The 16475-nt window shown below is 32.4% G+C and overlaps 1 protein-coding gene across 2 annotated transcripts in view; it reads right to left on the bottom strand.

Moving 5' to 3' along the window:
• The window catches only part of LOC149774324 (uncharacterized), a 57973-nt gene that overhangs the window by 31193 nt on the left and 10305 nt on the right, over window positions 1-16475 (bottom strand). The window contains exon 1 of one of the 2 annotated variants that reach the window (XM_089945459.1): window positions 11641-11702. The exons of the other annotated variant lie outside the window; for it this stretch is intronic. The gene's annotated coding sequence lies outside the window, so the exon portion shown is untranslated. Of the gene's footprint in view, window positions 1-11640; window positions 11703-16475 lie in introns of those variants that run through there. 2 annotated transcript variants of the gene reach the window in all.

The following is a 16475-nucleotide window of genomic DNA, read 5'->3' as shown; positions in this document are numbered from 1 at the left end:
TGATTTTCAAAATGGCCTACATGACCATCATTAGGGTCATCCACATGATTTTCAAAGATACATTCCAGCATAGTTTCACTGAAAAAAGTTGCAGTCCCTGCAATAAATCTTGCTGTCACAACGATGTTCTTTTTTGTCTGTGGATTGTGTAAAGTTGCCATCAGAATAGTACATATCTGATAATCAACTGAAAAACAAAGGTACATCTATGGTACATGACACCCAAAACACCTGATTTTCTGAAGATTAATATGGGAGTATGTATTCTTTTGACATATAAATAAATGCCAAAATACTGGTACTAGTTTTAGAGCATCTGATTACATGCATGTATTCCAAACATTGCATAAGGACTTTTTAATATGATGGATTAAAACTATGCTGTGTAATGCTTATCAAAAGGAGGTGTCAAAGCACAATGACATGTTATTAGTCTTTTGAAAATAAAATTCACATTAACCAGCAACAACTGATAAACAGTTGTCTTTATTTCCTTATCTGCTAAGATCTAACCTATGATACCTCAGTTAATCAGTTAATCACATAAATTCATTTGAACTTTGATAACTCACACACATTATTGATCACACTTTATAGAAACAAATCAAATAGAAGATAATTCTGCTGACAAAAAATATTGGATATTTTCTATGTGGTGAACCTTAATCATGCTGGAGTTCAGATTAACACCATCTTTTGTGAAAACACTTTGCTTGAATGACCATTCATTGATATTTTCAAGATGGCAACTATGGCTGCCATACTGGAGCTCTAGTCAGCACCATTCTCACACAAAGCCAACTAGATATTATAAGAAGTCTTTAATTGAAAGCCCCATGCTGCATTAAAGATAAGAAACAAATTTTCATATTTTAAATAAAAACAACATAAAGCACATAAAGAAATTTTTTAATGCATTCATTTAGTAAAGGTTATTAGTGTATTGCATCTGCTTTAACCATAGCACATTTTGTATGATGGCATGTTTAATCAATATAAGCTACATGTATGCTATCAGTTCAAATTCCAGATATTCTATGAAACATCTGTGAGACTGCAACTACTTAATAGTTACCATATTGTTTAAATCAATGTCCACCATTGACAACAGACTTTCCTGCGCAAATAAGTTTGTTGTAATATTTGTTTCACTGATGTTGTTACAATTATGCAGAGCCGTATAATCTACTGGACTATCACATGTGCTAACTCCCTGCTATTGTAAGCATATGATTAATGATTGGCCTAGATTGGACACCTGTAGAAGTCATTGTCATGTGCCATAAAAATATGGTATCTGCACACAGTGCTAAGTAATGTTTGACCATAAAAATATGGTTCCTGCATATAAAGCCAGGCGATGTCATCCATAAATATATGGCTCCTGCACTACCTGGGTTTAATTCGTATCTAGAGCTTGGCTCCATGTCACTGTGACTATGCATTAAGGAGATGTAGCTACAGGGAGATTTTCAAGATGGCCACCAAGGCAGCCATAAAGCATAACAGATCAGTACTTTTTCATTTGTGTCTACCTATACATCATGTAAAGTCTTTGTGAAAACTCCATGTAATGATGGACATCCATTTAGGAGAAGTAGTGATAAAAAGATTTGGCAGTCATGTTGGAGATCTGATTGGCACCATGATCATTTAGTATTAAGTAAACATTAGAAGTCATTTAGTGAAACTCTGCAAACTTCGTAACATGTTACTAAGTTTGAATATATTGAGTCATCCAAAGAAAATGTTTCAGGGGCTAAATTATCTTGCAGACTAATAAAAAGTTTCTATTATACAACTCAAAAGAGGGTTAAAGTGTCATCTACCTACAAGTGGCAATGTAAGGAAATTTGCATTCTTTATTTCAATAATTTTGACTACAAGCCTAAAATAGAAAAGGTCATTATACTGAAGTACAATACACTTCTTATGGTATAACTAACAGACATTAAGAACAGGTTTTTGTCTAGCTAATAAATGGAACATAAACTGTGGACTTTGAGATGAAATCAAACTATACAAATTTTCTAAAGATGGATTTGGCAGTCATGTTGGAGATCTGATTTGGCACCATGATCATTTAGTATTAAGTAAACATTAGAAGTCATTTAGTGAAATCTAGTGATAACAATCAGAATTTTCCAATATCTGTATGTACATGTACTGGTTTTGAGTGCCTTATCATTTTATACATGAACTCAACTGGAAATGTGGAATTAGGAGTGTGCTTATTTTTTGTTAACAATGTATATACATATAGTATATAGTCTCAGTAAATAAAAAATACCTTGGTACTAATTTTAACTCAGTCATTTTTATTTCATTTAACCATTTTGGTACTTCAAAATGAAAACCAAGCAAAAAGAAAGCTTTTCATGGATATTTTTTATATCAGTATCTACCATCTCAAAAAATGTACGAAGATTGAAAGGAACAACTGATGTTTCTTTTGTACTTATGTACAAGTACAATTTAGATCTTAACTTCAATCAGAAAGAAAATAAATACAGGACAGGTTAAAAATTAGGTGGATAGAATGCAACGTGTAATGACCTAATACCTAAAAATAGCTGCATGAGCAGTATTATAAACTCTGCAAACTTTGTAACATGTTACTAAGTCTGAATATATAGAGTCTACCAAAGACAATGTTTCAGGGGCTAAATTATCTTGCAGACTAATAAAAAGTTTCTGTTATACAATTCAAAAGAGGGTTAAAGTGTCATCTACCTACAAGTGGCAATGAAAGGAAATTTGCATAGCCTACAACCCTATAATAGAAAAGGTCATTATACTGAAGTACAATACACTTCTTATGGTATAACTAACAGACATTAAGAACAGGTTTTTGTCTAGCTAATAAATGGAATATAAACTGGACTTTGAGATGAAATCAAACTATACAAATTTTCTAAAGATGGATGGGCACACTAGTGTTTATTTTAATGGCACATTAATGTTTATTTTAATATTTTTTATACATAACATCATGGTCAATTTAAAAACAAAATGCATGGTATTCATATGAACTAAGAGTACATTATTTCTGGAACAGAAATTAAGAAATCTGTGAAGTGATGTCACCTTCATATCTATAAAGTTTATGGTTAGAACATCTAAATGCAGAAAAGTCCTGAGGAATGTAAAAAGGCAATCATTAGCATAACTATTTCTCAACATGCTGTGACGACTGGTAATCTTTATTATAGATTTGGACTGATTTACCTTTTCAATCTGACACAGTACATGTACAATTTTCTTAATGTATGAAAACGTTGATGCATAAACTAAATCATAAATGTTTGGCTTTATGAAAATGCAAATAATCACCCACAATTCCTCCACCATGGCTGTATCAATTTAATTATAACTATGCGCCTTATGATTTTTCTGACAATCATTTTGTTTTATTGAGACTGCCCTTAATAATCTAATTCATTTAGTTTTCAATTTCACCAGCCAGTCCGATAAATGACAGGAATGTACAATGAATGGATGTATAGATTTACAGGTGCATATAAGTCTGTAGAAAAAGAATAAATTAATGAAATCAATGAACAAACAAATAAACAATAAATAAATGTACGAAAAGGAAAACAAATAGAAGAATTGTGGCATATATGAATTCACACATGAATGAAAATAAACATGATAACAACAATAACATTTCACAAAAGGACATTATAATTTTACTGTGAATGGAAATGCAAGATGAAAATTACCACAGTGAATGCGGGTTATTACTGAATAATGGTTTTACATGTATTTACTAATTTTATTAGACCAAATAATATATTTATACAAATTACATATATCTTTAAAGCTGATAATTCACTAATCTCCCAAATTTATAGATTTAAAAACAATAAAACAAATCGTTATTTGTTTTATCTACTAAATATGGTTCATATTTTATCTTTGAGTATTATTTTGTACTCGTTGATATGAGCAGGGGAATATAGTTCACATAGTACATAACAGCTCAGCATAAGCAAAACACAGTGTACACTCCAATTTTGTTTGCTTGCCTGAAATCAATATGGCTTACCAGGTCTTGTGGGAAGATGATACATGTATAGAAAGAAACAATGTGAATTCATAACCCACCCTACTGCTTTCCAACAGTACACTAACTGTTACAATAGCAGTAGTGGTGGTAAAGTTTAACTGATACAACAGCAGTAGTGGTGGTAATGTTTAACTGTTACAATAGCAGTAGTGGTGGTAATGTTTAACTGTTACAATAGCAGTAGTGGTGGTAAAGTTTAACTGTTACAATAGCAGTAGTGGTGATAAAGTTTAACTGTTACAATAGCAATAGTGGTGGCAATGTTTAACTGTTACAATAGCAGTAGTGGTGGTAAAGTTTAACAGCATGAAGCACAAAACTGACCATAAGGTCAAAAGCAAAGTTACACAAATTTAAATATAAACAACTGCAAAAAATATCTAGCAAGATAAAAGACTTCCAAACATAAATATTGGTACTAAACAATTAAAGTTAAAAGGAAAAGATCTTAAACTTCTACAAGAGTATACAAAAAATAACAAAGGTAAAAATATAGCCAACTTACAGAGGTAAGAACAGCTGGATTTATAGCCAGAGGGTTAAATCAACCATACTGTGCTCTTAAATAATGTCTGTGATGCAATGAAACATTTTTGGTTTCCGAGATCAAAGGATCAACCTGATGTTAATGATGAATTGTGTGGCAACATGATTCATCATTCTGTCTGCTATATATATATATATATGACCCCAAACAGGATTGACTGTCATGGACATCACATTAATTTATGAAGAGTACACAAATCCATACAGTAGACCCATTATGGATAAGGGATCCCACACATTCCTGGTCAACCAATAATGTTCTCACAGTCATACTGACAGTAACCAATAATTAAACCATCACTATTTAAAATCAGTTGTAAATTAAAGTGTTTCAATAAATGCTCAACAATGTGAGAGTTTTTATTCTACATTTAAAAAAAAATACAATTAAAACAGCATCTGATTAAATTATCATTACAATTTTCATATAAAAGTTCTGTTTAAAATGGCAAAAGACAATTTTAATACAACATAGGGTTTCTCCTTGATCCCATAGGGAGACCTGTATAGTTCTCAGAAATGTGTAGAAAGTCAACTTGGAACTCTTCTCATTTTTCAAAGAATTACATAAATATGTAGTCTATTACCAGGATACTGGAACTCTTGATGGGACTTTGTGCTTAAATTATGGAGAAAAACATTGAAAATAAGTCACAAGACTTAAGTAGTACACATGGTTTCACCTAATCATGGAGAAAAACAATGACAATAAGTCACAAGACTTAAGTTGTACATGTAGTTGCATCTAATTCTGGAGAAAAACACTAAAAAATAAGTCACAACACCTAAGTAGTACAAGTGGTTCCATCTACCAGACAAAATTTTACACTATGAATTTGCAGTAGGATCTTCTTGTACTGAAAAAATGGCTGGCTTGCTCAAACTGGTGTTTATGACCTGGCAGAATGTTTATCATTAACTGAAACCTCATGCACAAAGACATTCCCATGAAAAAGACAATATATAAATGTACAGTAACAAATCTGTGTCCTTTAATTTGTATGTACATGTATTAACCACTTCAAACTGCAACCAACTGTACAGCAACAAGAAGTTCTGAAGCATACTAAATCTGAAATATTAGAACAAGTAGCAAATCAAGCATTTTCAAATGGACTTTCATCATTAAATATATTTAAAAAGGCCTTGTGTATTTAAAACACTGACTGAAAATTTTTGATGAAAACCATAACAACAATGTTGACTCACTTCCCATTAACATGGGCTTGAAGAAAAAATGCAAATAAAACTTATATGCTGAAGATAATTGATATGGATACAAAAAATTTCAAAACAAAAGTCCCATGAAAGGACTTATGCTCTAATGTCTGAAATGAATTTCCCAGAATTCAAGATAAGACCATTCCTTACTGGGTGTTGAAATGATCTCTGATATTCTTAGCAATAAGATGATTTTCAAATCAATTGCTGTGGTAGACATCCTGGATGTCAGATTTGTACCATTTTCGTTAGGAACAATATGATATCATAAGAAGTCTCTGGTAGAAACCCTATGCTGATATGACTTTCCATTTGGGAAGAGTAACTGTAACAAGATTTTCAAGATGAGTACTGTGGTGGTTATATACAATATCAGATAGGTGCCATTTCTTTTTAAAACAAACCAGGTATCATAAGATGCCTTTTGGTGAAGTCACAATGTCAGTATGTCCAGCCATCTAGGAAAAGTAATAACAAGAATTTCATTTACCCATTGTGGTAGTCATACAAGAAGTCTGATTGGTACCACTTTCATTTACAACAAATCTCACATCAGAGAAGTCTTTCAGTGAAAACCGCATTCTGATATGACCATTCATTCGGCAGAAACAGTGAAAACATTTTCAAGATGACCACTCTGGCAAGCATAGTGAATGTTTGAATGACACCATTGTCATTTAGAATCAACCAGACATCAAAAGAAGTTGGCAAAAAACCCATGTTGATATGTCCATCCATTCTGGTGGTGGCCATACTGAACATTGGATCAGCACAGGTTTTGTTTAGGATCAACTAGACAGCATAAAAAGTCTTTTCTGAAAAGGTGAAAACTTCAGGTCAATATTCAAAAGTAGCTATAACAAGATTTTCAAGATTGACACTGTAGTGACCATACTGGACATCTGATCAGCACCATTTTTATTTATGACCAAACAGACATCATAAAAAATAAATTAAACGAAAACTCCATGCTGAAAACTTCAGGACAAGTATTGATAAGATATTGGTCATTAGATCAGCACTTTCATTCAGGTCCTGCTGGACATCATAAGAGTCAAGTCCCATGGCTTTTCTGTGGTCCTGTCATCTGAGAATTACCTCTCAGGGATGTACCATTTTTGGACACAAATCGGAGCTTAGAATTGTTCTTTAAGGTGGAATATTAAAGATTGTTCCCCTTTTAATGATATCCCGTCTTCAATGGGCAAACATTTCATGGATTGGGATCTTTCTTTCTTAATACTAAATTATAAAGCCGATACAATACAATCATACAAATTCTGGAAAATCATGAATGTTACCTGATGTGTATTTTGTGGTAGATCACAGCAAAACCTACCCACACGTGTACATAAAACAAATAAACAAAGAAGTGGCCATAAATTGCATAAGTGGGAAGCTGGTAATTATTTTGTTCTAGGTGGAATATTAAAGTTTGTTCCCCATCTAATAATACATGCAAGTACAGACAGAAAAAGAAAGAAATATCATAGAAATAAAAAAAGCCAAAATAAAATAAATGACCAAACAGCCTCTTACATTAAACACACTTCAGTAATTCCAAAGTGTGAAATCAGTAAGAACATCATAATGAAAAGCAATGAAGATATCCAAAGCTGATATTTACAAAAGACAACTGTAATGCAATTCCAGTTTATGATCTAAAGCTTTACTTCATTTCTGGTCTTAAATGATACACAAGACAACAGTAATATAGTATTCCTGTTCATGATCTAAAAGGTTCCCTGTGATATTTGTACATGACAACAGTAATATAGTATTCCTGTTCATAATCTAAAAGGTTCCCTGTGATATTTGTACATGATAACTGTAATACAATATTCCTGTTCATGATCTAAAAGGTTCCCTGTGATATTTGTACAAGACAACTGTAATACAGTATTCCTGTTCATGATCTAAAAGGTTCCCTGTGATATTTACATAAGACAACAGTAATATAGTATTCCTGTTCATAATCTAAAAGGTTCCCTGTGATATTTGTACATGATAACTGTAATACAATATTCCTGTTCATGATCTAAAAGGTTCCCTGTGATACTTGTACAAGACAACTGTAATACAGTATTCCTGTTCATGATCTAAAAGGTTCCCTGTGATATTTACACATGACAACTGTAATACAGTATTCCTGTTCATGATCTAAAAGGTTCCCTGTGATATTTATACATCTAAAAGGTTCCCTGTGACATTTGTACATGACAAATGTAATACAGTATTCCTGTTCATGATCTAAAAGGTTCCCTGTGATATTTATACATCTAAAAGGTTCCCTGTGACATTTGCACATGACAACTGTAATACAGTATTCCTGTTCATGATCTAAAAGGTTTCCTGTGATATTTACACATGACAACTGTAATACAGTATTCCTGTTCAGGATCTAAAAGGTTCCCTGTGATATTTACACATGACAACTGTAATACTGTATTCCTGTTCATGATTTAAAAGGTTCCCTGTGATATTTGTACATGACAACTGTGATACAGCATTCCTGTTCATGATCTAAAAGGTTCCCTGTGATATTTACACAACTGTAATATAGTTCCAGTTTATGATAAAAAGGTTCCATGTCTTAAAGGATGTTTGAAAAAAATCATAATTTATACATAAATATAAAACTCTTCATCTTCTCCAGGTAACATTTTGCTGAAGTTTCAACAGTCTGTAATAAGCAATTACAAAATTTTTCATCACAAACTTAATGTTAATATTCTAACTTACAATTCTAGAGAAAATGTGTCTTACCTGTAATACCATGATTCTGACATGACAATGTTATACCTTGATTCTGACAGGCCAGTTTGATTGAGCCTTATGACAATTTGATTGAGACTTATCTATGTGGAGAGTTTTTTATGGATGTCAAGCCTCAATGCTTCCAAATGCAAGCAAACTGGTTCTAAATCAAACAACCATGTCACATTTTCTATTCATCAGAACAAGTGTCCAATAGTTAAGACTGGTGGTACAGTCTTTTTGTTACCTACAATACCAATTAAACATCACAACCTATTACTTTCAACATAATACTGAGGACAATCTCCTTGATAACTTTAGACAGTACAGGTTATTATCATATGTACTTATTTTGCATATATAATAATAATAAATACATATTTTAGTTTAACTTTTCTTATCCTTTTATTTATTAAATATTATATGATAATTAAGCATAAGCAAAAATTAAAACTTGGAAACTGAAGCACTTTGAAATTATTATTACAATTAAATAAAAAATGACTTTCTTCTCTGGAAAAAAGATGATAAGATTTTAAAGATGGTTATTGTGGTTGCTATATTAGATATCATATCAGCACCATTTTCATTTCAGGATCAACCAGACATCATAAGAAGTCTTGTAGCAAAAATGTCATGCTGATATGACCATCCACGGAGAAGTAGCATTAACAAAAGTTTCAAGACGTTACTGGTCGTCCAAGTAGCACCATTATGATTTAGGATAAACCAAACCATGGGATAAATGTGTGTGTAAAGTTTCATTGCATCCGTCCAAGCAAGAGTAATGATTACAAAACATTGATGGATAATCAGCTGAGAGACAACAAACCATCCCATAAGCTCTTCTGGTCTATGAGAAGTAGACCTAAAAATAGAACTTTTTGCACAAGATTGGCAATAAGCTGGTTCTGTCACATACTGAAACATTTACAATTTTATCTGAAAAAATTAACAACCTATGGTACAAAAATCATGCCAATTAAAAACAAGATTAAATAACCATGCAGTGATATAAATAATTATCATTCACAAATCTCTCAATAGTAATTACAAGATGTATATAGTTAATGCTGCAAAAACTTTTAATACACATAATATATGAAATACGTTTTTGACAATTACACTAACATATCATGAGTTAGATTAACAATATCAAATTGTACTAGATGATGATAATAATGTTATCATATGGTGGTGGTGGTGATGATGTTATAATCAATATATGGGCATTTATGAATAATCGTGGATCAACTGTCATTAATATTTGACTTCAAACAGTTCAATCTGACTTTTTGTGGTTCAGTCAGATGAGAAAGACCTCTCAGAGAGAGATGGACCATTAGGCTGTATCTGTTTACATTTTTTTTGTGTTACATTCAGCCAAAATTATAAAAGGTACCAGCAAGCATGGTAAAAAAAAAAAAAAAACAAGCAAAAAATTTAATACAGTACAAGTATTTCAAAGCCAACAAATATTCATTTTCAAAGAAATAACAATACATATAAAACAAACAAAAATAAAATTATTACACCTCATACATAAACATAATATAAACAACCTTTTAAAAATATTTTGGCATCTAAGTTTCTCTGTTCATAAAATAAAAGCCTTCAAGATTTGGTATTTAATGGCTCATATAAACAAAAATAAAAAATATTAGTATCCCTGACAAAAAACAAAATATAAATAACTTTATAAAATACCTTGTAATTTAACTGTGTCTCTGTCCATATCAGGTTTTAATATCTGGCAGTTAATGGTAACATACAAATTCACTTTTTCAGCTTCTTCCCTACAACTTTACTCTTGTTCCTTGTTCTCAATGAGAATCACCTCCACATGACGCAAGAAATAGTACACTCTACCTGAATCCTTATTGCCCTCTTAAACTTAGACCCCCCAGGAGGGACACACCTGGCATAGCAGCATTGCACTGGGCACTCATGATGTATATGAATTCCGACAATTGAGAAGGTGTATGATGTGTTTGTTATCCTCTTCTAAACTAACACAAAGGATCTCCCTTTTTCCAGACATCTCCCTGATTCAACATGTTTAGAATAAAATATTACAAATGACAGTCATGATGGAACCACCATTTCAAATGCCAAGCATTTCACTGATTGCAATCTTTCTTTTATACTAGTTTACAAAACTGATATAATACAAGCATACAAATTCTGGAAAATCATGAAAGTTACCTTGCATGTGTTTTGTGGTAGATCACAGCAAAATATACCTGCATATGGACAAAAAAACATAAATAAACACAGAAGTGGCCTTATATGGCACAAAGGGAAGCTGGGAATTTTTCTTTAAGGTGGAATATTAAAGATTGTTTCCCCTCTAATGATGCATGCCAGTACACAAAGATTTTTTTTTATAGATATCTCTTGAAATAAAGAAACCCAAATAAATGATAAATCATCCTGTTACATGAAATGGTTCATCCCATACATTTCAGTAAATCCAAATCCAGTAATCAATAAGATCATAATGAAAACATTTCAAGCAACAAATATCCCCAAAGCTGATATTTACAAAAGGCAACTGTAATAAAGTTCCAGTTTACGATCTAAGCTTCACTCCATTTCCTGTCTTAAATGATATTTACACAAAGCAACTGTAATATTGTTCCAGTTCATGATTTGTATGGTTCCCTGTGATATTTATACATGACTGTAATATAGTATTCCTGTTCATAATTTAAAAGGTTCCCTGTGATATTTACACAAGACAACTGTAATACAGTATTCCTGTTCATGATCTTAATCATTCCGTCTTAAAAGTTAATTACTTAAGATAACTGTAATATAGTTCCAGTTTGTGATCTAAAGGTTCACCCATTCCAGGCTATCTTAAAGGATATTTAAATAAAAATCTGTTGCTATACATAAATATAAAAATCTTCATCTTGTCCAATGAACATTTTGAACAAGTTTCAACAGTCTATAATAAGTAATTATACAATTTTCCATCACAAACTTAATATAAAGTTTAATATTCTACCACAAATTTCTGGAGAGAATGTCGGACTTACCTGTAATACCTTGATTCTGACAGGACAATGAGATACCTTGATTCTGACATGTCAATGTGATTAAGAGTTATCTACGTGGCAAGTTAGGTATGGTTGTCAAGCCTCAATACTTCTAAAGCAAGGTAACTGGTTCTTAAATCAAACAAGGATGTCACGTTTCCCATTCATCAGAACAAATGTCCAATATTTAACACAAGTACTGGTACAGTGTACCTTCTTTTTTTATATACCTACAACACTAATTACACATCACAACCTATTAACTTTCACCTATACTGCATACAATCTCCTTGGTAACTTTAGAGTGTACGTCAGGTTATTATCGGATGCACTTATTTTGCATATATAATATTTATAATTACATATTCTTGTTTGACTTTTCTTTTCCTTTAATTTATTAAATATTATATGCTAATTAAACACAAGCAAAGATAAAAACGCAGGAATTAAAGCACTTTGAAGTTATTACAGTATTACAATTATATAAGCTATCACATCTTTTATAATAATACTAAAAAAACATAACTGTATGCAAACTATCTCACAACCCCTCACTATCATGGACTTTTATATCATTCATGTTATGGACCTTAATATCATTCATACATTTAGCATGGACCTTGATATCAGTGATCATTGCCCTGAAGTCTTTAGGCATGGTCATTTGGGGGGTTTCCTGGTCTTGACAGAAAGACCATTGCAAAGCTCCATATTTGATGTGTGTGTGTGTGTGAATTGGATTTTTAACACAGCTTTAACAATTTTTCATTCATATCGCTACAATGTCTGCAGTGTGACAGTTTATAGTAATGTTAGCACTAAGGCATCATGCCGCAGACATGCAACATGATGTCTCACCCAGTCACATTATCCTGACACCAGGCCGACCAGTCCTAACACTAACCTGTTAATGTTGAGCACCAAGTGAGGCAGCTGTACCATTTTTGTAAGTTTTTGGTATGACTCAGCCAGGGATCAAACCCATGACCTCCCGCATCCGAGGTGGATGCTCTAACCACTAGGCCACCCGAGCGGTCCCATATTTGATGACTAATTGCAATGTTGTCAAAAGAAGTACATCTCTCCTTTTGTAACTATCATTCAGTCTGATACAGATGAAACTCTCTGGTTTAAAGTTGACAAAATTGGTTTGGAAACTGGTGATAATTTAAGAGTCACGTATGTTTCTCCATCAGATTCAACATGTGCTAGAGACGAAATTGATGCAGTATGTTTGTATCCTAAATTTTTATCATGTGTAGTTTGCATAAATATCCACTTTTAATTGGATAATTTAACGCCCAAACTCATGACATCAATGATTAATTGGAAAAGATCAGTACTTTTTCAAGGACATTGATTTTGGTGCCAATTACAAGTTTTGGTCAACAATGTTTCAAAGTACATCTGTTATTAACTATTCTGTAGTTTCAAGCAATGCCCTCAACTATGATAATAATTTCTTCATAGATGAACTTCTTCGGCTGGCCACACCTTGTTAATTACTAGTTTTAGTTTTTGCCACAAAACAATGGAAATGTTACCTGTTGACAATAACAGATTATCACAAAAATTGAGATGGCCAGAACACAGATTGGTTTAAAATATTGATACTGGTAAACTAGCGAAGATGGTTGTTGTTGTTGTTCTAGGGTTTAATGCCATTTTTCAGCATAAGATAGGCTATACATGGCGGCCAGTATAACTGGTGGAGGAAGAACCCTGGAAAGAACCACCGACCCATGAGAAGCTACTGGCAGGCTTTCCCACGTACCCATGCTTGCCAAGCCTTGGACTCAAACCCATGCAGACAGAGGTGAGATGGCAGTGATCTGGAACGGTGAGCGTTTTAGACCACTCGGCCACTCGGGGCCCCAGCGATGATGGTGATGAAGACTCAAGATGCACATAATAATATACAATCCATATCTTAGAATGATATCAACAATTTATATTTACCAATCTCATCATCATCATCATTTAATGACACTGTTTCATAATGTTTTGCAATAAATATAAGCAAACCAATATGAATAAAAATAACAAATGTTGATTTGAAACTAAATTCCAAATTGCCCACCAAAAATATCACAAATCAAAAAATATATATAATAATAACAGGACAAATCTTATCCATTCTGATCTGAGTTTATATGGATCAAGCACTCCCTTAAGTAACTTTTAAATAATGCATATAGCAAGCATGCACTTCATCTGGTAATAAATTTGCATAATATTAGAGCTGTCTTGTTCCTTCACTGCCATAATGGTTTTGCCAAATAGAGCTCTGCACACAATTAATTGTAATTTCATACAGGGATTCTCAGATGATTCCTATACTGTACTATGGAAATATATGTACCATAATCATGTATTTTGTATCTGTTTTACAAGACTAACAAATTATTTCCAAAGATAAAGGCAAAATTAATATGCACAGCTGTAGCTCACAATTTAACAACTCATTCAAGGTCTTCATGATATAAACCTATCGGCAAAGTTGTATAAAAAATCGGATGAAGAATATTGTCTCTAACATGGCTGGACTATTGGATGCAATATCACCTCATTAACATATGCAGATGTATCTCCTCTTACTATTTTGAAGTTTCAAAACCCTTTGAACAGTGATTTCAATTTTTATTCACCACAAAGTTAACCAAATCTTAATGTTCTTACACAAAATTCTGGAGGAAATGTCAGTCCTACCTGTAATAACTTGACCCAGACTTTTACTAGACCTTTATACATGTATTACAAATGTACCTATTATTAAGACATATCTATGTTGGTGTTTATGTGTGGGTTGTCAGCACCCTCACTGTTTCTAAAAGCAGGCAAACTGGTAATAAATCAAAGAAGAATTCCCACATCCGGGTCATGTTCACTTATGTCCTACATACAGTACTACAAGTTCATCTACAGCAACATTAAGTAAACAACAAAATATCTCATCCTATTAACTTACAGCAATACTGACTCAATATATCATTTTTAGCTTGGTAATATTATCAGACTGTAATGATCATTATCACATGCAAGCATATAAATGAATCCTGTTGGAGGCATAAAAAAAATATGTGCAGAAAACAAATGAACTCTGTCTGGCCCACTTTCAAATCAAAGAGCTTCCAGGTAATCATGATCAAACTTATTTTTATCAAGGTGAAATTAACAGGATCGTGACTCAATTATATAGAAAAAAGAGACCCAAGTACACAGATCCAAGTGCTAATTGACATTTAATTTTTCCAGATCATTCCACTACATTGTGTACATGAGCAAACATGGTAGCAAGTAAGCATTTGTGCTGAATCTTCATTTTACCATGACACACCATGCTTCAATCTAATTAATATCAGATCTCAATTTCACAAAGGACAGTGGTCGATCTGATTTAGATTGTGCCATGTTATTTGCAGGTATGTCAACATGTTGAAGATAATTTACACATTTCATCATCGTGATCAAAGTTTCCTCAGGCAAATTAATTTTTTTTTTATACAAGCCTGACAGGCATTTCACTTAAAACACAGGACGGGCCTGATCTAAAATTATACTCAGAATTTGAAAAATTCTAAAAACCAAAATATGAGACAAGCACCTATGAGCTTCTTCCACTGACTTTAAGACATGAATTAATGATGGACATAAAACAATACAAAATTTCAACAGTACAAATGACAATACATGGTTCAACACTAAAATGTCACTACATGTATAGAAATTTCACATACAGTGACAATGGTGTACACATATACATACAGTAATGTAAAATACATATGCATATAGTACCATACAGTACAGATCAAAATGATCCCAAACAAAATTGTTGGCTTTAAACTGAAGGAAATGAAACGTAAATAAAATGGAGAAAATCTGATTGTTTCATGCATATTAACACTATGCAAGTCAAGATGATAACAATGTTCTGATACCTTTTCAAGTGCTATGTTTGAAGAGGTCTTGTGAAATGAGTAAGTGTAAATAAATCATGATAACAACTGGGTCATTACCTCACAGCCTTAGCCAATTCCGGAAGTCACAATCAACAAATCAAGTTTAACGAATGCACATAGATATACGTGTATAGATAAATCCTGGAGTCCTTGATATTGCTGCACTTAAGCATTTACTTTGACCCTATACTCCTTTCATTTAATTTTAAACATTGGTTATTTTAGCAAGTATGCAAATAAAATGTTGCTGACATATTCCTTCATACTCTTCTCTGAATGCTTTCAACAGACAACCCCTTGTCAGAAAAGTTTGTGTATTATGTCACTTGTTCTGATGGACTTCACACAAGTCTACTTCTGCCTGTGACACCATTGTACACATGCTCAGGTAAAAATTATCATCATCAATAGCACATAGAAACCTCAATTTTATAGGAAAAATTACATAAAGAAACTTAAATTAGCATTCCAAAAACATTTCTTGTATGCATCATAATTTTGCTTTTGGTACAGATTTGGTCTTAAAAAATCTATACAAAACAAAAAGTGAAAAATCATGTTGGTATTATAGCTAAACTGTTTACTTCCAATAGAAAAATATAAGGTTTAGTGTATGACCTATTTTTTACAATTTAACTGGCAGTGTGAATATGCAGAACCTCAGTCCTTGAAAACTTATTCTCTGGAAGTGCAAATAATCAGACCCGGAAGACAAAGTTACAGGATGTTTTATTTTCAAATTATTATCATTCTAACCATTATCAATGGAAAAAAATCATTGGTTAAAATAAGTTAAATATCAAGATTCTCTTAAAAGTTGAACGAAAATTACTTATTTTTCATACAGACCATCCTAACATTTTGAATCAAATATTT

The sequence above is a fragment of the Sinohyriopsis cumingii genome, unplaced genomic scaffold (genome assembly GCF_028554795.1).
Source record: "Sinohyriopsis cumingii isolate HCF-2022 unplaced genomic scaffold, ASM2855479v2 utg000349l, whole genome shotgun sequence".
NCBI lineage: Eukaryota > Metazoa > Mollusca > Bivalvia > Unionida > Unionidae > Sinohyriopsis > Sinohyriopsis cumingii.
Note: the sequence above shows the minus strand (reverse complement) of the source record. Positions and strands in the feature narration are given on the sequence as shown.